Below are 20,822 nucleotides of genomic sequence, written 5' to 3'. Positions count from 1 at the left end.
TGCAATTTTCAATGACAAATTAGCATGAGCTAAAAATTGAAGTCGCTATAGCGAGCAGAGCCCTCTGTTGGTCAAAACAAACACCTGCGGCCGGTTTTGAAGTTACCGTAAAAACTGGGATATTTGTGGGAACGGCCATCAAAAACCTTAGTCACATTAGACGCCATATTGAATTTAATGCAGATGAAAACAATGACACTGTATAAAAGTTCTGTCACATTACCTAAAATAACCATCATTAAATAATAAAACTACACACTATATTTAATCAAATGATCTGAGCAATCCCCTTGCGAAAATTAACCATGGATTATTAATAAAAGTGAACTGTGTATTTTTTTTATTTGTATTTTTTTGGCATATTGATTACATTTGTGTAACCCCAGTTTTAATACAAATAACATGTTCAAACTATGGTTAGTGTAGCAAAATTATGGTTAATTTGTGCCATTGTTTAACTGTAGTATCTCTGGGTTTTTTTTATCTTATTTGTAGTAAAACCATGGTTAATGTTCATTGTAAACAACAGAACAATCCATTGAATCCACTGACCTTAGTCTACCCTGACAAACCAATACCAAACCAATTACCAAAAACACACTAGTAAATGCATAGTATGGTGCTAAAACACAGAAATGCTCTAGTGGATTGTAGTATTTAAATACTGTATAAGTGGCATTCTTTCTACTTTTTCTTTAGATGTATTTATATGAATGCATGATTGAAGCATCATTTGCATGAACTGGATTCTAAAAAAATGAATCCAGCTTGTGTTATTAAAGTCACACACATTATCTTTATTCATCCATGTAAACACGCACGTTTCCCTCTCTTAGAGAGCCGTTCGCTCACAGCAGGCCTAAACAGTATTCTTCCAGTGACCTTTAATTATTTGATAGATTTTTAGAGCTAACTGCTATTTAATAAGTTTGTAAGTGCTTCCTAAACAATCAGCCATAATATGGGACTAATTTAAAGAGCAAGGCAGGCAGTTTTGGCAGCGGCGGAGGGGCTGGTTTGAATCAGCGGAGGCCCCTCGCTCCAGCTCTGGTTTTAAACTGTTCTTCGTGTTTGTGGAAGTGCGGCTGGCGGTCGACTGCGAGGCCTGCGAGGCAGCGCTGTTTAATTGGGCTTTGTTGTGGAAAGAAATAGGGGAGCACGGTTCACTGTGGTCACATCTGTACAACGGTGGGGACCGGAGCGAAGAGACTCACACATGTACATACACACGCAAAAACACAAACGACACAGAACGTCTCGTCATAAATTGTCTCTAATGAAGCTATGCAGTCAGGTGAATTTATTTAATATTTATTGAATACGCACAGAGCGTGACTCAGTGTTATAACGTGATGATGCGTTTGCTTTGTGTGAGCGGATTTTAGAAGCATATAATTATCACATTTACAAAACAGAGCTTCTGAATAATAAGATGTTGGATTTACACATGTGACTGTTTGGCCTGCAACTCTCTCATGTCTTGTGGTGACATGCTGTACTCTATCTGAAACGAGCATTTGTATACTTATTGTAAAATCATTATGCAGACAGTTTTTTTGAGCTCAATCTAACTGTGCTTACATGGAGTGTTTGTAGCATTTGAACTTTACTAAAGATACTATTGACCTTGTTACTGTTGCCTTTGGTTTGCTTTGGGTTTAAAAGACACTTTTGTTTTGGCACGGAAACCTTTGGATGAGAATAAAACTTGAACTGAATTGAGCTTAATTTAAGCTTATCTTTAACTTACAATTAAAATACCGTGAAGCTGCTTTGAAACTATCTGTATTAAAGCACTATTAATAAATGTGACTTGACACAACTATACAACAATACAAAACTAAAATATAGTCAAGTCAAGTCAAGTCATCTTTATTTATATAGCGCTTTAAACAAAAAAGATTGCGTCAAAGCAACTGAACAACATTAATTAGGAAAACAGTGTGTCAATAATACAAAATGACAGTTAAAGGCAGTTCATCATTGAATTCAGTGATGTAATCAATGTGACTTGACACAACTATAGACCTCTGTGATCCTAACAAAGACACATGCACTATTAATAAATGTGACTTGACTTGACTATAGACCTCTGTGATCCTAACAAAGACACATAGAAAACTGCTGGGAAACAATCAATACATGGCAAAAAATAAAAATAAATAAATAAATAAATAAAAAATAACATTTTTGTCATTTTGTTAGTTTTTGCTAAAAACATGAAAAGCTATTTCTGCCAAGTAAGAAAAACAAGACAAAGCACAAGACAAATACTATGAAAATAATTTTTGTGGTGTATTAATAACATCATGAACTATTCAAATGACTTTGCTAAGAAAACATCTGCCAGAAAATAAACACAAATGATATAATAACTGTAAGTATCAAGAAATGGACCATAAAAAGTGTGAACAGACCAAGCAAGAAACCGTAATGTCCTGAATTTCATCATCATGCATTAGAGAGAGAGATCCACCCCCCTTCCCTATATATCGCTCCTACTTTTCATCCCACATCTTTTCCCTCCATTCTCCACTTCATCTCTCTCCGTCTCATGTGGTGCTGATTGAACCCCATCAAAGGCTGCGGTGAGAGTAGACGGCCTGCTGCAGCTCCAGCCTCTCACAGCCTAATGAGACACACACACACACACACACACACACACACACACACACTCACACACAAATGCACACACGCACACACACACACACGTGCACACACACACGCGCACACACACACGCCTAATGCAGCACAGAAGCACATACTCACAGTTTCTTGAAGAAAATCACCAAACCAATCAATCACAAAAAAAAAAACCAACACACTAATGAAGCACATAATCACAAAATCAAAAAAAAAAAACAAAAAAAAAACGCAATGCACTACAAAAAAGAAATAATAATAATAATTCTCATAATCACTTTTGTCTTGCTTTACAGTAAAAATCCATATAACAAGATGCATTTACTTTAGAATCAATAATTACAATATATTAAAATTTGTTTTTAGAGAATGCTTGTTCCTTTAAATTCATTTTTCTCCCATATATGATATATCTGCAATGGACATGCAATTCCAAGATGTTCTCTGAAAACAAATCTTCATATTTTACACAGTTGTGCTTCTCAAGTAATGTTTTTTCTTCATTTATCCACTCTCATCAGTGGTTTCTCTTCTTGCCATGTCTCGTCACACTCCCGCAAAACCACAGCTCTCTTCAGAGTCTTTTCCAAACCAGCCTGGCGTCTGTCTCCCCTTACTAACACCCCTCTTGTGTGTGTGTTCTTACATATCAAAATATAGCCCCAAAACCAATTTAGACACTAATTTCACAATTTAAAAAAAGTTTTAATGTTTTTACATTACATACAAAGTATCAAAGCAAAAAGAAGCACAAACACAAGCAAAACATTCAATGGAAGTGTGTTGGTTTTGAATGTAGTGTTGAAGATGAAGACAGTCAGTATTGTGTTAGTTTATGTGATTCTTTATGCCTGTGATTTTAAATTACTTCAAAACCACCTGATTCACACACATTGAGAGCTGAACAGCGACATTAGCGAAGAGAAGAGCATTTGAGACACGCAGATACAGATCCAGTCAGTCATATTTTTATTTGTGCCTTCAGTGTCCAAATACATTCTGCAGCTCCTGTATTGACTGTTGTGTAAATTATGTAATGAGCTGCACAGTAAACAAATTATGCATGTTCTTGCATTACAATTATACACTCATAGACACAACAGAATACAACTGAATACAAACAACATCTAAAAATATGTCATATACACAGGTACTAATTGCAATTTGTATGCTATCACAGCACCACTAAGTGGTCAAACATTAACATTGCAATAGTCACAGTCTAGTGGTGCTGTTGTGGTAAAACTGATTTGAAGACTGAGGTGAATACAAATGTCACGTTATCTTTGTCCTTTTTTGTATTTATATATAAAAAATTAACTTGTTTTAACAAATTTAATGCAAAAATGTTTTTCTTGAAACTTGCAAACTTGAAATTTCACAAAATTCTGATATTAAAATACATACAATCTAATTTCCAAGACTAAAACAGACTCAAAAAATGAAAGATATTTAATATTTAATTAAAAGTTAATGTACACTAAAGTGCCATTCAAGAGTATAGTTATTTTATGATTATATGAATGTATATCACCAGTATCCAACAGATCTGATGATGCAATATTCTCTGGTGTCAATTTTACAAAAAAATTCACAAAGTAATGTATAAATGATTAAATGTAGAGTATATAAGTGCACATTTAACACAGCTATAAAACAAATGCAGCTACAAAAATAAAACTGCATGAAGCACATCATCTTCTAGCAGTTCTCCTCGTTCCCAGACTTCTAGGTGGTTTTTGAACCTGGATGTTCCGGGCGGGATTCACTACACATCCTTTCTCCTTATAATGATCCAGAAGTCTTCTCCACAACACACTGCACCGCAGCAAGTTCTCATTACCTGACAAAATAGCAGAAATATGGCACTGTAATTCAAGCATCAAACAGAAAACTGTTGATAATTATAAAATACACATAAAAAAGGAGGTTTAGTGTTATTATAATAACATTTTATTAACCCTGTTAATTATAAGTTAATTTAAAAAAAAACACATTTACTGTACACACACAAAAAAAGGTGAAGATAAATGATATCCTAGATGGTGTATCTAACCGATGATGCACAGGCCTTCTTGTGCCCTGGTAATGCCCACGTTCACTTGGTGAGGGTCCGTGATAAATCCAAGTTGTTTCATAATCCAGGATTTGGTTGGTTGTTTTTCTATTTCAGATTCGGGACAAGAGCGCACAGTTGACATGATGACATATTTCCATTCACTTCCTGTGGCCAAAGAAACAAATGAGAAAAGATCAGAAATTATAAACATTCAAAACATTCAACTAACTTGGAAAGTACGAATGCCTTGAATGTCTTTAGTTGTGTCTTAAAAAACTTCCTTTGTATGTTTATACATTCATTGTATTTTCTAATTTCTAAAAGAGAGGTAAATAATGGTTAGTTTTAATGTCATGGGTTCTGGTAAACAAGTTAATGCTTAATGAAGTTCACTCTGCTATTAGTAGACTCACTGATGTGAAAGGGCATTTGTGAAAATGTTTTTACCTTGACTCCTCATGATGGTGTTGACTGTGATATCACGGATACCCTTATCAAACAGGAACTCATTAATACTTGCCACTTGAGCATTATATGGTGTGAGAATGGCAATGTCCTTTGTGTTTATCCCAGCCTGAGTCAAAAGAATGGCGATCCGCACCTGTTGAAAGTTTATTATAATTATCACATAAAATAATAATAATAATAATAATAATAATAATAATAATAATAAAATACAAATTATTTTTTTCTAGCTCGTGAAGACAGCGCGGTCACGTAGTACCTCTTACTTTCGATTCATGTAATATATTCATGTAACAATTAATATACATTTCTCAAATTAAACGGTACTTTCTATTATATAAATATATCCAATAATTTCCATTCGTGAAAAAAAAACGTATTGATATTTGAATGTTACGAAAGAGCGCGCTCTGCTGGGAGGAGTCTTGTCTCCTAGGAAACCTTTAACCGCCAATATTTGCCGCCCAGCGCCATTGAGTTGAACGATGAGGAGCTGGAAGATAAGCGTAAATCTAACACTCTCTGCATCAGATGGGGTTAACTGGTATGTCAGTTTATTAATATCAATGTTTTGTGAAAATACAGAATTCACACAGTATTTGTTACATTATTCGGCGCATGTTTTAAAGATGAATAACCTTGGTGTCAGGTTAAAATGACTGTTCTTCCACTTAGACCGTTTTCTAGTCAGTGAGTGTTCTGAATCGCGAGATGGCGCCAATTAGCTTTTCTAGCTCGTTTTGTTATGAAAATTTAAAAAACCGTTGAGTGATAGACAAAAGTAATAGCAGCAGTATTTGAAAATAACCACATTAGTGATAATCAGATTCAGGAGCGCTTCTATGGTGCATATTTGGGGCTTAGCAGACCTCTATGGATGTACAGTATATGGATAATAGAGACATCCTTCAATTAAGTATCGGAATGATATGCTATGTATGTAGGATTTTTGTGTGTAACATAATAGGCTATACATTTTAACTTACACTATAGCCCAAAAATACATATTAATTCATCTACTTAAGTGCTCTTACCACTTCTTCTGCCTCTTCCACATTTGCCTTTGAATTTTCATTCCCCCGTTCAGTCCGGACCACCAGACTTTTCTCCTTTCCTTCAACATGACCAAAGACAATGCACGTTTGTCTTGATTTACTAAGAAAGAGACTCGGTTTGGGTGATGTTCCAGTTTTTAAACTGTCCTTTATATAGAACTCCTTAGATGGAAATGCACAAATGTCTTCTTGCTGTAAGAGACAAGATATTTAACTGATAAATTTTGAACTATACAAATAGAACTACTGCAGTTTTAATTGTTTAGATCATTGTTTTATTTTACTGGATAATAAATACTACTGCTGATTGAAAATTATACGTTTACATAAAAAAAAAAACCAGCTGCCATGATATAAAGAACAGTAAAAAGAACAGTAACTGACATAAATGTTTAGAAACAAATACAGTAGTAAAGCTATAGTGTGATAATTTATTACCATTCTGTACTGAGTGTCAAGCAAGAGTGCTTTCTCCATGTAACGTTCAAAAAGTGATTTGCTCATTCCCAATCGCTCCACCACATCACAGTGGATTACAGGGTTGCAGCTGCATATGATCGCCCAGAAGAACAATCTAGAACATGAAATTAGTAGGATAAGAACCTACAAGTAGATTCAGCGGTAATGCATGTTGTGCTCAATGCAATTATAATTTAAATAGAAGACTTTTTGTTGTACCTATAATGATGTGAATGTTAAGCTACTGCCTCCAGTAACCTTTATTATGTGTTAAACAATCAATCCATGCTGCTACTGTCCAGGTTTAAGTGTTTGTCTGAAACGAAAATTGTTTTGGAATTGTACACTACCTGCTCAGGCTTATGAGCCACTAGTGGAATGAAGGCTTCAGGTTCAGTTGCCATGGCACATTCATCAATGATGATCTGTTTGAAGTCGAGGGCATCAGCTAAGGCAGGCTGTGAGGCTGCTGTGCAAGTGCACAAGATGACATCATGCCGCAATAATTCATGTTTCCGAGCCTTTTGGAGGGTTTCTCTGTAGCTTTAAAACAACAACAACAAACAAAATATTTTGCAACTTTTTGTGAACTTTAAATTAGCTTTTCATTTCCATGAAATTGTGTCCAAACAATACTTACAATTTCTTTTCTTCATTAGTGAGTTCATCTCCTCTTCCAATTTTCATATCAAAAGCTAGTATTTGTGTGGAGAATGGGTTGCCATCTTTTCGAATCAGGTGGTGAAGTGCAATGGAGCTAATAAAATGACAACAATACATGTCATGCATACACACTACATTCGTAGTTAGCACTCAATCTGATCTACACTCAAATAAGTGATACATTGACAGTATTTGGGAAATACCTGAGCTCTGTGTTGGGTTTTTCACCTCTTTTTGAATTGCGTGACAGCTTCAGATTGCAGCCTGGGTAAGGAAATTCCAACATCTCCATCTGATTACTGTAGACTCTGAGAGGTCTAAGTTGATTTCGAAGTTTTAGGAGATGACCTGTAACAAATTTGTATAAATAGTTAAAGTGCTGTAATGTGTAATGCTATTTAAACCTGAATTTTGTTACGGAACATAACTAAATGTCATACTGAAGATAATAACTGGCTATATGGAATAACATACTAGACACTACTACATTCTTGCTAATTCTGCAATATTTACTGTGCATACAAAATGTAAAATTCCTCATGTATTGAATATCTGAATAATCTTCTACTTTTGCCAAAAAAATATGTACTGTATATAAAATATTATTGTGACATGCCATTTACTGAATTATACATGCAATTGTGATAAGGTTATGTGACAATAATGGAGAATACTTCAGAATTTTTTTTGTTTTTGTTGTTGTATAATGCATTGTTTCACTTGTTTTCTAAAAACAAAACTAAACATTAGGCAAGTATTCCATTCTTAAAATGCAAAGCAAAAAAGAAACACAAAAAGCCTAAAACATTTTTACAGAGCTGCTAAAATGCTTTAATAGAGCATAAGAAAAGTATGCAAATATGGTTTGCAAAATGTACCTGCTATGACATCCACAGATTTATTTGAAGGCCCGCAGTAAAGAACAGCTCTCTTCTTCTGTGAACGTTTTTGAATAATCTTGAACAACCAGTACACAATATGGACACCAACAACAGTTTTTCCTGTGCCTGTGAAAATGCACAACAGTCATTTGAAACGAAAGGACTGAAAATCAAGCACAATGACCTTTTTGATACCAAAGAAAGTCAGAAAATATCTCTCACCTGGTGGGCCGATAAGAGTGAATTGCTTGTTGGCCAGTGCCTCTCTTATAGCTTTACGCTGACTGTTGTTTAGATTGGAAAACCCAGAAGAGAGATAACCATCAATCTCAAATCTGGCTGGCATCTGCTTCAAAAATTTAGTTCCTTTGAGGAGATTTAGTGTAAATTTAGTTAAACTACATTTGAAGAGATCATTTAAAAAAAATAAACATGGCTAGAGAATCACTAGTTCTTCTGACTGTCTGACAGTAGAGTTTGAAATACAGATGTGCAAAATGTTATAAGGAGGCAGTCAATCTTTAGTACCTCCTTCAGAGTTGATTCTTCCACCAATGGCTATAGTTTTTACAAGCTGGTTAGCTTTGGTGAGACTACTAATTGCATTTTCTTTGCGCCTGCAAAAGAAATAAAACAAATATATAGTTAATAAAGGATACATATATACACATTTAGTGTGCTATAGTATCTTTAATTTGTAGTCTTACACATCTGGCAGAAGCTTTGGAATCAGCTCCAGAGTAAATCTGGTCCTCCCACCAAATATCACTTCTGGAATTTTTGTCATAGGCAGGTGGTTAATCAGAAAATAAATTCTCAAATTCTTTGGTTCGTTGGATTCTGTTTCTTCAACTTTTGTAATTATGCCATGGGCCACCCAAGTGATAGTTGGAATATCCATGAGGGCTGTGCACTGAGAGTATTCCAGAAAGGGGCTACACTGACTTTGCTGAATCTTAGTTCGAATGCAGAGGAAGCTGTTTTTAAGGTCACATTCAATTGACCACTGAGATTTTTTGTCAAGTGGGAGGAGAAAAAAAAACCCTGAGGCTTCTTTTCACAAGAGCTTTCCCATTTTAAGGCTGCATCTTCAATAAGAATGCTCTCATTTTCAGCAACAGCATTGGAGGCTGACTCCATTTCACACATGGGTTTCCATATTGCCTGATAATCCATGTATGAATTGTATGAATTCCGTGATGAGTGGAAAGCATATTTTGAAAAACACATTATTGGATCTTTCACATGCTCCAAACAAATCTCAAATTTTGGATGCACAACAAACAGCTGAATTGCTGGTGTCATTAGTCCCCGTGCCATGGCTGTACCTAGCTGTACCTCGACTGCCTCACCTTGCTTTATTCTCATCGACAGTTCAGCATAATGCTCAGCATGCATGAGATCAGATTTTTCTGAACGTGTATCATTTCTCAGTCTTTCATGGAATTGTCTTGTATGGATTCTTGAGACATCAAGCTCCTCAATCAGGGGAAACAATCTGTCCCAGTTTTCCTCTCTAAGAGCAGCTGCTAGGCATTTCCAGGTCTTTGTAGATACATAGGCCATGACTGAGTTTGGATTTTGTTGATTCACTTCAGTAAGGATGTGAGGATTGGAGAACGAATATAACCTTCGCACCCATTTCAAGATCATGCAGTTGTTGGTTTCATCAAACTGTGGTTGATCTGCCAACTGAAGATCCCTGTACATAATGTCTAAGTTTTCTGATAAAGAGGTTCTGTTAAGTGGGGAAGGATAATTTGAAGTTTGCCCCTGATGCATTGAGTTCCACAATGTATGCCACTTTCCTTTCACTTTGGGTCGACAGTTGTAATGCAAAATGTAAAGCATTAGATTTCCTCTCATATGCTGACTGTTGGTCATTTTTCCTGGAAAATTCCATACAAGATCGGTCAATGTCATGAGCTGTGTACCTAACATTTGTGTTGTCATGTACAGAATGAAGAAGGCGCTGCACAATGATGTCTATATATCGACGGATTGGAGATGAGGCCCATGTATAGCTGTCAAGATCTAAATCATAGTGCCCAGTTCTTGAGACATGTGTGGAGTTTGAGCGCAGAATGCATGCTTTGTGGAACAGTCTCCTAAATGCAATAGCAAAAGGGAGAAGTTGGGGGTGAATCTCATCAGTTGCAACAAAGTCAATTATTTTGTAGATATTTTTCTGCTCTACTGCTGTCTTCAAGCATTTCAAAACAGATTTTAAAATGGGGAAGGTTTCAGAATCAAAAATGTCAGCCTGAGGGTTTGGCATGTTTCTGTGGTGGATCAAACCTTGGTTATTCAGTTCATGAGACGCATGTTCACACTCATGAACCCGACTTGAGAAGTGAAGAGAAAGTGGGATCAAGGAGGCATTTTTTGTCAAAAAGGTCAGCAAGCTTTTCACTTTTTGGCCTGTCCTGGCATCTCAGGGGAGTTATGCTCTTTGTTGTTTCATCAAACAGAAGGCGTTCAGCAACTGTGTGGTTAAACATGATCATCAACTCTTCCACCATTAGGTGAGATCGCCTTCTTCCCAGAGTCACGTCTTCATCTGGCGGTTTGTAGCACCAGTCTTCCTGTTTTCTCAATCTCCTATGGACCTCAGCAAAGGTCCATGCATTCACAAGGCAGGTTTCAAGGGGGTCAGAATAATGATGATTGTTTTCAAGGATGTCCTCAGTTTCATCATAGGAAAATCTCTTCTTGGTGCAAATGACAGACTTCCAAAAGGATCTTTTCTTTATGCAGTGTGTCTTAGTATCTACTAGAATTATCAAGGAGATGGCTCGTCTGTCATGATTAGGGATTAAACTGAAGAAATTGGTACTCAGTTCTTTAGGGAACATGTGTATAGGCTCCTTCCCACTGGGATAGAATGTAGTACACTGCTGTCTTGCATATTTGTCCAGTTCACTGTCTTTAGCCACAAAGCTGGCAACATCTGAAATGTGAACTCCTATTTCATAGCACTCACCTAAATCCCGTACACTGATTGCATCATCAAGGTCTTTTGAATCAGCAGGATCAATGGTGAATGTTGGGAGCATGCGAAAATCTTTTCGTCCCTTATCAAATAAATTGAGACCTTGAATGTCTTGCATCTGACTTCGCAAAGATGAAGAAAGTGTTCTCCTCAACTGATACTCTATGTTGAGTATATTCAGTCCATTATCTAATGTTGTGATTTTGGGAAACACTTCCACAACTGTCCCCATTGGAAAGCTGCCAGCCTTTCTCCACCTTAGGACTCTGACAACGAAGAGATATTTTCTACGTGCTTCTTCATTTATTTTGATGAAACACTTTACTTTGTGGTTCTCAGGATTTCTTACAGCAATGTGGTCTGGTTTGTCCTTTGAAAATGGGGTGTAGATTTTGGATATACATTTGTTGATAGGTGTCATCACTTGATTGTCATATCTTTCAATGGTGCAGACAAATTCTTTGACAGAATCTGCACTTTCAAGGACATTGATTATTTTTCCCATAGGAGGATCTGATATCTTATTCAGGATCTCTACTGTTACTTTATCTCCATGGAATGCCTCTCCGATATTCTTTCTACCCTTGATATCAATTCTCTGAGTGGGCTCATCAAGTGGTCTTGCATAGCCACGGTCATAAAACTCTTTGACCAGCTCACAGTGTTTGTGTATGGTAGAGTTAGTTAATGACTGCTCTTCATCTACTTCTCTAATTTGGTTGTTCACACACTACTGACAACTTGCTCATTTTGAAAAAAACTGGAAATAAGCCTTCCTCTGTTAATGCAACATTGATGTCTTTTGCTCTCATCAAGAAGCTCTTGAAGTATTGGGTCTTCTATGTCTGGTATTTCAGATGTAGTTGATTCACTATCGCTGCTGTCTTCATCCTCACTTCTGCAGAGCTGAGCTATCTCAAGGAGATCTTGTTTCAAAGAATCCAAAGTAAAGTCGGGGGCACTTTCCTTGTTGACGCAATCCTCTATGTATGACCTCCATAGTCTCCAGCATGTACCGAATTGATGGCAAGAAAGGGCAGCTGCATCTCCAACAACAAATATTTGAGATTGGGCTCTTGTCATAACTGTGTTCAGCACCCGCATGTCATTGAAAAACTCAAGATAGGTCCGGTCCATCTCCAATAAGCTGTCCTTGGTGTTCACAGTGGAAATCACTATTACTCTGAACTGTTTTCCTGAAAAATATTTGAAAAGGCTCTGTAAATCACATGCATCTATACTAGTGTGTTTGAACATAATCATGGCATAGTATTACATTTGAGTAAAGCATCATCTTTACCTTGCACATTTTCTGCATTCTCCACAGTGAAACGGGGCAGTCTAAGCTGACGCAGTCTTTTGCCTGATTTCCAACACCTGAAACACAAAAGAGGCAAAAGCATCTGGTATAAACACACTTAAATGAATTTGATACAATAGCAGGATGCCATTAATAAAAGCATAATGGTTTTATACCTGTCTGCCTTGAGAAAGGACACAGACTGATTCTGGATCTTTATCACCCCCACTCTTGAGGCCATTCCTCCATTATTCCTTGCACAATGTCAATAACGCTTAGAATTTGTTCTGGATTGAACCAGGACATGCTTGTTGGGTCCAAACAGCATTCTCCTCTTACATGATGGAACTGCAAGGCATGTTGGTGTGGATGAGGAGGCACACCTCCTCTAGCCTTGATCACATCACTCTTTCCCACATAAAAATGTGTTGATACAAAATCCACAATGTCCTTTGTGGAACGGAAGTTTTCATTGAAAATGATTCGGCTTTGTTTGGCGATGTCACTGTTTTCAGCTTGGTAGTAATAGAAGAGGCGATTGAGCAGGGTATGTTCTGAGCATTTGTCTTGTTTCACAGAGAAGAGCTCTGGGTCCCATCTGCATGTGATCTCCTGCTAAAACAACACGTGTATTTTTACCTGCTAAGCCCAGTGCCATAAGAGCCTCACACTCCAACATCTGAGAAGCTTCATCAATCAGAATGTGGCTGAAGTAGTTTTCAGGGAGCTTCATGTCATGGAAGAAACGAGCCAGAGCAGTTGTTGTTATGATGATTCTTGTGGAATCTAAAACAGCTTTATCAGGAAACTCAAAATGATTGCTGTATCTGGATAAATGGCAGTACTGTAGAGTGATGGGGTCAGTGGATCTGGGATTGCTTTCCTTTGCCTTGATTCTCAAAGGTTTGGCTTCATTACAAACAACTGCATGTTCATGAAAATGAGCTTTTACATAAAGATCAGCAGAACTGTGTCAAGAAAAAGAAAAAAAAAAACTGTAGCTTACATTGACTGTATTGAACAATTAAATTTTCAGGCACACTTGTTCCAAAATGATGCTGCCCTCAAGGTATGTACTTTATCAGTTTATGCATTCCCTGGAAACCAATTCCATGAGCTTGCCCTTAATTGCACCATGCTTTACTGTTTGAGCTAGAAAAATGCAATTAAAAAAAATGCCATTTCCCTGATAAAGTGACCAGTAGGTATTTTGGATGTTGGTGTGCATGTGTCGCCATAACACTTTTTAACTGGGCTAGGTCAGAAACAACAAGGATTAACCAGCATGGAAATTCATGTTTTGCTGTGCTGGTAGTTTCAGAAGGATGACCTTCTTCTGTGGAGTAGTACTCTGAAGTGCCACTGCATTGTGATGCCTTACCTGTTGGTGTGTGTGCAAATCAGGATTTTGTTCTGTGGTTCTGCACAAGAGCCTGGGTCATCTTTGCAAGGGTTTCGAGTTTTCCCTGTTCCAAAAGGTCCATAAATCAACAAAGGCGGGATGCTGCTTCTGTTGTCTGTTACACCAAGGACAAAGTCCATTGCTGCTTGCTGTTTGTCATTTAACTCTCCTGTATCTGACTGAGAAGAAATACAGAAGTTGCTGTTTTTTCAGATCAGGCAAGACTTTGTCTAAGTCAGGGAGATCATCAATAGCCTTGTGCAACTCGCAGAACCAGAGACGATTTAGCTGGAACTGGACTTCCATCTCACATTTCTGTCCATTCTGCAGGTTCAAATCAGTGCAGCACTGTTTGGAAAGCTGCAATACTACTTGTGTCTCATTGGCAGCATCCTTCAAAAAAACAACCTCATAAATAGGCCCAATATAATCATTGTTTTGCACAACATGAACAAGAGATCTGATAGCATGTCTTTTCACTATGAAACCATGAGGAGCATCAGGAGTCAGGCGATGAGACAGAGGCACAGCAGCAAAAAGCGTTCCTGGATAAGCCCATTTCATTCCAAACCTGACATCATACAGTTGATTTTTCAACTGCACAGTGGCTCGTATATTCAGCCTGGACAGAGAGAGTACAGTTTGTGAATTAGAATTTTGTCATAAATTGAAACTGCCAAATATATTTACATATTTATACACACCTGGTAAGCAGTTCACCTTCTACTTTTTCCTCCTGATATAAAAAATTGTGCATGCTGTGTTTGTAATTGTCACGGTTAATTACACTGGTCATCTGCTCAATCGTGATGAGCTTGTATCTGTTTATCAGCTCTCTTTCTGCCTCTTCTCTTTCAAAAAAAGGAATAATTTCCAAGCTTTCCTCATTCCAGGGCTCAAGTTTCCTGGCAGACTCTCGTTTTTCTAGGGGAACCTCAGGTGCTGGACATGTGACTGGTGTTCCATTACACTCATCCTCTCCAACTCTGACCTTGATTTTTTGTCGTAGTACGGGTCTCGTGTTGAAGTCAAACACTACCCACTCCTCATACTTGCCTGGTTGGTCAGATTTGAAGGACACTGGGATTTCATACTCTGCAGAAACAAATGACAACAATTCAGGCGGAAATAATTTACTTGGCAGTTCAATTAATGAATTAATAAGTATTACTAAAAAAGCATGCCATTTGGTTTCTTGCTGGCTTTCGTATGAAATATTCAGTCACCTGTTTGGTTTCTGTTTAGTAAACCAATCGCTCCTAGAATATGACTGTTCCTCATCAGGGTCTTTGCCGAGGCTGAATTTTGCCCCCAGTTCCCGTTTGAATAAAGCAATAACGTCTAGAGGTTCCTGGGGAGATTTAAGTCAGTTTGGAAGTGCAAATGAATGTCATTGCAGTGGCTATCCTACACTACTGAAAAAAATGACATAGGTGCTTGGCAGATTACAGATCTCAAAAACTGCACCATATACACAACATAGCCACTTGGTAATAAAAAGTTACTAACAATTTTGACAAGAGCTTGTTAAATTCTGCAAATATACCTTGATTTCTTTTTTTCTTATCTTACTTGTGGACATAAGGATAAGGACTTTCTTAAAGTTTGTTATCAAAATTATGAGCTGAACCCCATAATTCTTACAATAAGAGCAAATGAAGTAGTATCATTAGTAGCTGGTTACTACTCTATTGTAAGGTTGGGCGATTTTTCAGATTTTATAGATTAAATCGAATGTAATGGTTTGCCACGATTTTAGTTTTTTAGAAATTGAGGACTCGCAATTTTGAATAGAAACTTTATCAAATGTTACAATTAGAAAATTTGACAATATGCCAATCATAACAGTAAAGAGAAAGAATGATAAAACTGCATGTTGGCACACTTAATTAACCGCTCACGTGTAACGTGCTCATATCACGAGGTGCCACTCACACAGAATGTGCTTTTGTGTTGACAAAGATGTGACGCGGGCAGTGGAATAGGAAAAAAAATGCAAGAAGATGGGAGTTGAACCTATTTTAACTTGAGTGACGTGTTTTTTAGACTGCCGTTTCATGCAAGAGATGCTGCAAGAATCATGAGCGCAACAGTCAAACACGTCAATGTTTAAAAAAAAAAAAAAAAAAACAATGGAAAAGCATCACAATCGAATAAAAATACCTATAAAGAACTACTTCTGTATGTCTGATATTTCATGTTTGCATTATGGTGACAGGCTGAAAGCTGCTGTTCATTGTTTTTACAGAAAATTTTATTAGGGATGCATGATATTATCGGATTGATATTGGAATCGGACGAAAATGGCTTTAAATGTACATATCGGCATCTGCCTAATATAAAAAAAATATGCCAATACAGGGCTCCAAACTGTGACTTAAATGGTTGCATTTGCGACCAAAAAATATTAAATTGTGAGTGTAGTTTTTGCCGAGGTCGCCACTGGCGACTAGGCCTATGTATTTCCATGTTATAACTTAAAAATTTGCATGTAATGCCTTTTTTTTGATTGTTTTTGCAGTCGCATAATTTGCTATGTTCACGTATTAAACTGAGATGATGCGCATCAAAGATTTAGTGGAAAAAAGAGTTTCAAATATTCCTCATCTCAGACTCTGCCGCGCAGCAGTGCTGACACACACCTGATAAACACACCTCAGTTGAGCAGCGTGTATTTCGTGCACAACTTGAACAAACAACAAACAGGTAAAGCTGTCAGCTGTGTGGATATTGGCAATATCATTAACAATTCTCGTTTATAATCATTACTAATATGGCCACTTCTTAACAAGATCTTAGTCTGTGCTGTGCTCTGTTAATGCGTGAACTTTATTATTTGAAGTGCACTTGCCGTCAAGTAATCGCAAAAAGCTTTGTGCTTTCGCCATTGGCTAGTAATTTTTTTGTACTATACTATACTTTATATATATATATATATATATATATATATATATATATATAATATATATAAATAAAGCACGTTTATTCTGTTGCACCTAAAAAAATTATTTGGCACCTAAGTTTTTTTTTCTTATAGGAGCCAAAGGCCCCTTACTCGATTTTTTTGTTCGGAGCCCTGCCGATATGTCTTGCCGATTAAAGGAATATGTTAATAACTCACATGTGCCCAGGGTGTGCTAGTGATTAGATCGCGTCAACAGTGTGGCTCATTCGTGAAGCAAAGTTTTGTCTGAATGATGATTAGATAGACTGTTTTGGATTGCTGCATTTAATCTGTGAAAGCATGTACAGAATGTTTGGTGTGTTATAGAGTCAACAGAAATAGCAAGTGCAGTGGCAGCAGCAGCTTCCCCCAGGTCCTAATGCCAACTCAGTAAGGAAATGTAATCTGTAGGGGGCACTGTTAGCCTACTTCTAATTAAATTAAAAGTAAAATAGCCTACAAATAACATTTAGGCTGTGTTTCTGATTAAATAAAGCAGTAATTGATGTCATAAAATAATGAAAAGGTCAGAAGCTATAGCTTACATGAAATAAAAAATCACATAAAAAATTACAAACATGACACTTAAATTAAATAATTTTGTATATACAGATTTATTATTTAATTTTTTTTAAACAAATTTACTTTTTACAACTCTTTTGCTTTAAACCATCTACAAATGTTAAATCTTAAAATAAAAATGTTAGGGTTAACTGCATCTTTCTGGGGGAAAAAATGCTGTCAAAAAACCTTCTTTTATTTATAGTTATTTTCAAAGCTTCAATGTACTGTCAAAAACCTTCATTATTGTTAATTTAATTCTAACAAATAAGTTCGTTAAAAACTAACCAAAATGAAAAATATTTTGCTTATAATTTCTGCACAGGAGAGACTTGGTGTTGTTTCCAAACAAAAGGAAATATATTGGGTATCGGTATTGATATCGGCCAAAATGAGTTGAAAAATATCAGCATATCAGATATCTGCAAAAAAATCCAATGTCGTGCATTCCCTGACATTTATAGTTAATAAAAGTCTACTGGTGTTATACTTTTAGTCATTTGGAATTTGAATTACCTTGACTTTTGAGATTTTTTTAAAAACATTTTCCTTGTATTATTTCTGAACATATAATATGTATAAGACGAGTTTGTACAAGATGTGGTTCATGCATCTTTTCTGCAAAGATATTTAATAAGTGATTTGTTTAAACATTTACATCATGTTGACAATTTCATGCGTGCTGCACTTGGAATAGAATTTTCTTAAACTAGAGGGTTAATAAAGAAACAAGTTACTAGAATCATGTTGTAGTTACATTTTCAAGTTGACTAGTTAAAAAATAGTAAAAAATCGAGAATTGGTCAAACATTCCGAAAAAAATTGAGATTTAAATTTTTTGCCATATCGCCTAGCCCTAATCTTTTGTAACTAACCCGGTCAGAAGTACCAATGACAGTCTTTTTTTACCTATTAATTAGGAAATTAAAGACAAACTTTATATTTGGTGTACATGTTAATGAACAAACCTTGGACTTAATGGTAAAATTCCATGTACACTGTATTCCCTTTTTCCTTACATACACACTGTCTATATCTGGGTCACAGCTGATAGAAACATCAGGAAGGGTGTCGCTGACCTGCAGGAATATTGATTCAATCAATGTTTATGATATTGTAAAAAGCAATTTTAAAAATGTACGATTATAATAACGCTTTGGTTGTAAATATAATAAAAAAGTTAGCATGAGTCAATAAAATGTATATGTTAGCACATATAACACAAGGTACAAATTAAATGCAAGCAGCAATGTAAAGTATCAAAGGTCAGAGGTACTTCTGTCAACATTTATGATACTGTCCAACAGCGTTACACACTCATGACATTATACTTTGTTTATAACTGAACGGCCCACTTACAATCATTTTCTTGTCGTTGCTGTGTCTGTATCCCTCCAAAAAGATTGTCCTGATAGGACAGTAGACCCATCTCGGCTGCATCTCTGGCTCTTTTTCTTGAAGCCTTGATTCTCTTTTTGCCATTCACAAAGTTCCTCTTGACTGTGTGCCTCTGGGCAATCATCACCATACTCGCATATCAGGGGACTATGGGAGAATGTTTTAGGCTGCTTTAACTTACGTGGATACAAGCAAACATCTCACAATTCATTTAAATACCTTTCACACAATTTCAGGTCCTTGTATGTTGGTGGTGGATCTCTGTACTTCCAAGTCTGAGAGGTATCTTCAAAGATCAGTCTCCTGTGCTTCACAGTGAAACAGTGGTTCATCAGTTCCTCATCTGTCGGGAAGTGGACGTGGCAGAATGTGCAGTCAAACTGTCCTCTTTTTTCTTGAGACTTTGATTGTAGTGTCCTTTGCTTTTGTTTTACGACTTTCACAAGCTTAGGAATTGTCAGGTTTTTATGATGTTCCACAGCACTGCTTCCTCTGAGCTCCTAGCATAGGTACATTTGCCTTCATGATGTGTGCATCCACTTTCTTCAGTGAAGTACCAGCAAACAACATATTTGGAAGGTCTGGGACAATCAGTAAGATGTCTTCTAAGCATCCACAAATAATCTCCACATATCAACTTGATCAGTAAGATGTCTTCTGAGCAGTTATGGATGATCTCCTTATAGGAATGACACACAGCTTGTGTGACTCTAGTAATGCTTAAGATTTTCTGCGAGAGCCTTTACTTAAAATACTGTACTTGAAGTTTTCCTGTGAGTGCCATGACTTAAAAGATTCAAAATTCCTGTGAAAAGAAAATGTTTGCAATTAGAATGAGATTTCATAACTGCCATTTACAATTTATTTTTTGTTACCGTTTTTGTTCCCTTGAGATTTTCCTATGGGATTTTAGTATTTTCAAAATATGAATAAAACAAGGTTATATGATAAACATAAATTAACAATACTTCGATGTTTTGCTCTAAAAATTAAATTACACACACAAATACTGCAGACGTGAATTTTGAAGCAGTGTTTATTTTTTAATACATATGTTTTTATATAAGAATGTTCGGGGTGTCAGTGTGTGCATTTATGCTATACAACAAAATGTCCAAGTATCGTCAAGTTATGCTTACCACAGACCTTGTTTTACACATATTTTAGAAGCCAGCATGGCAAGTTATTCTTCTGGGTTTTGACGTCATGACTGCAGCACTGTATTACACATTCTAATACTGATCAATAAACTTTTTCAGGCTTCAGACTGAATAAACATGAGTTAGGAATAGGGTTGAGTATCGTTTGAATTTTATCGATTCTGATTCTGATTCTGCTTATCGATTCCGATTCTTATTGATTCCTAGTTTCGATTCCAATAAGATAAAAAAGAAATCCATTATAAAAAAATGATGTCAAACATTTAGATGTCAAACATTCTGTCTTTTTACAAACCATTCTATTGCATCTGAATAACATGAGCAAAAATCAACAGCCGACAGAACACTACAAGAGGAATTATGCCTATGCTTTAAAAAAAAAATACGACAGCAAAAACAATTAAATTAATATAAATTTCAAATATTAAAGTGTTAAAGACAAGTAAATAGTCACTTATAAGATAGGAACAAACAAATCAATTAGCAATATCATAAATAAATACAACCGAACAAAATTTCAGGTACAGAAACTGTAATTAAAAGTTTAAAATCACTGTATAGTTTTCTTTTCATAAATAAAATCTAGATTAATCAATTAAAGTTATTAAATATATTCAGTCAAGATTAGTGAATGATTTTCTTTTGGTTCTTTGATTAACATTAATTACAGGCAGCGCGTTTATTAGGCTGCTGTCTCTTAAACACAGAATGCACACCGATTCAAAAATACTGTACATGTGAGCTTTCTTTCTCATCAGTTTACATTAAATTAAGACAAAAACGGCTGTGTTTATGATGATATACTGACGTAGTTTTCTGCATACTAGTCGATAAATATGA

General features: G+C 36.2%; 1 pseudogene; it reads right to left on the bottom strand.

Moving 5' to 3' along the window:
* Nucleotides 1-3,595: 3,595 nt before the first annotated feature.
* On the bottom strand, nucleotides 3,596-19,435 carry LOC109091820 (annotated as a pseudogene).
* Nucleotides 19,436-20,822: the final 1,387 nt, after the last annotated feature.

This window comes from Cyprinus carpio, chromosome B6, assembly GCF_018340385.1.
Source record: "Cyprinus carpio isolate SPL01 chromosome B6, ASM1834038v1, whole genome shotgun sequence".
NCBI lineage: Eukaryota > Metazoa > Chordata > Actinopteri > Cypriniformes > Cyprinidae > Cyprinus > Cyprinus carpio.
This window is presented reverse-complemented; position numbering and strand designations above follow the sequence as displayed.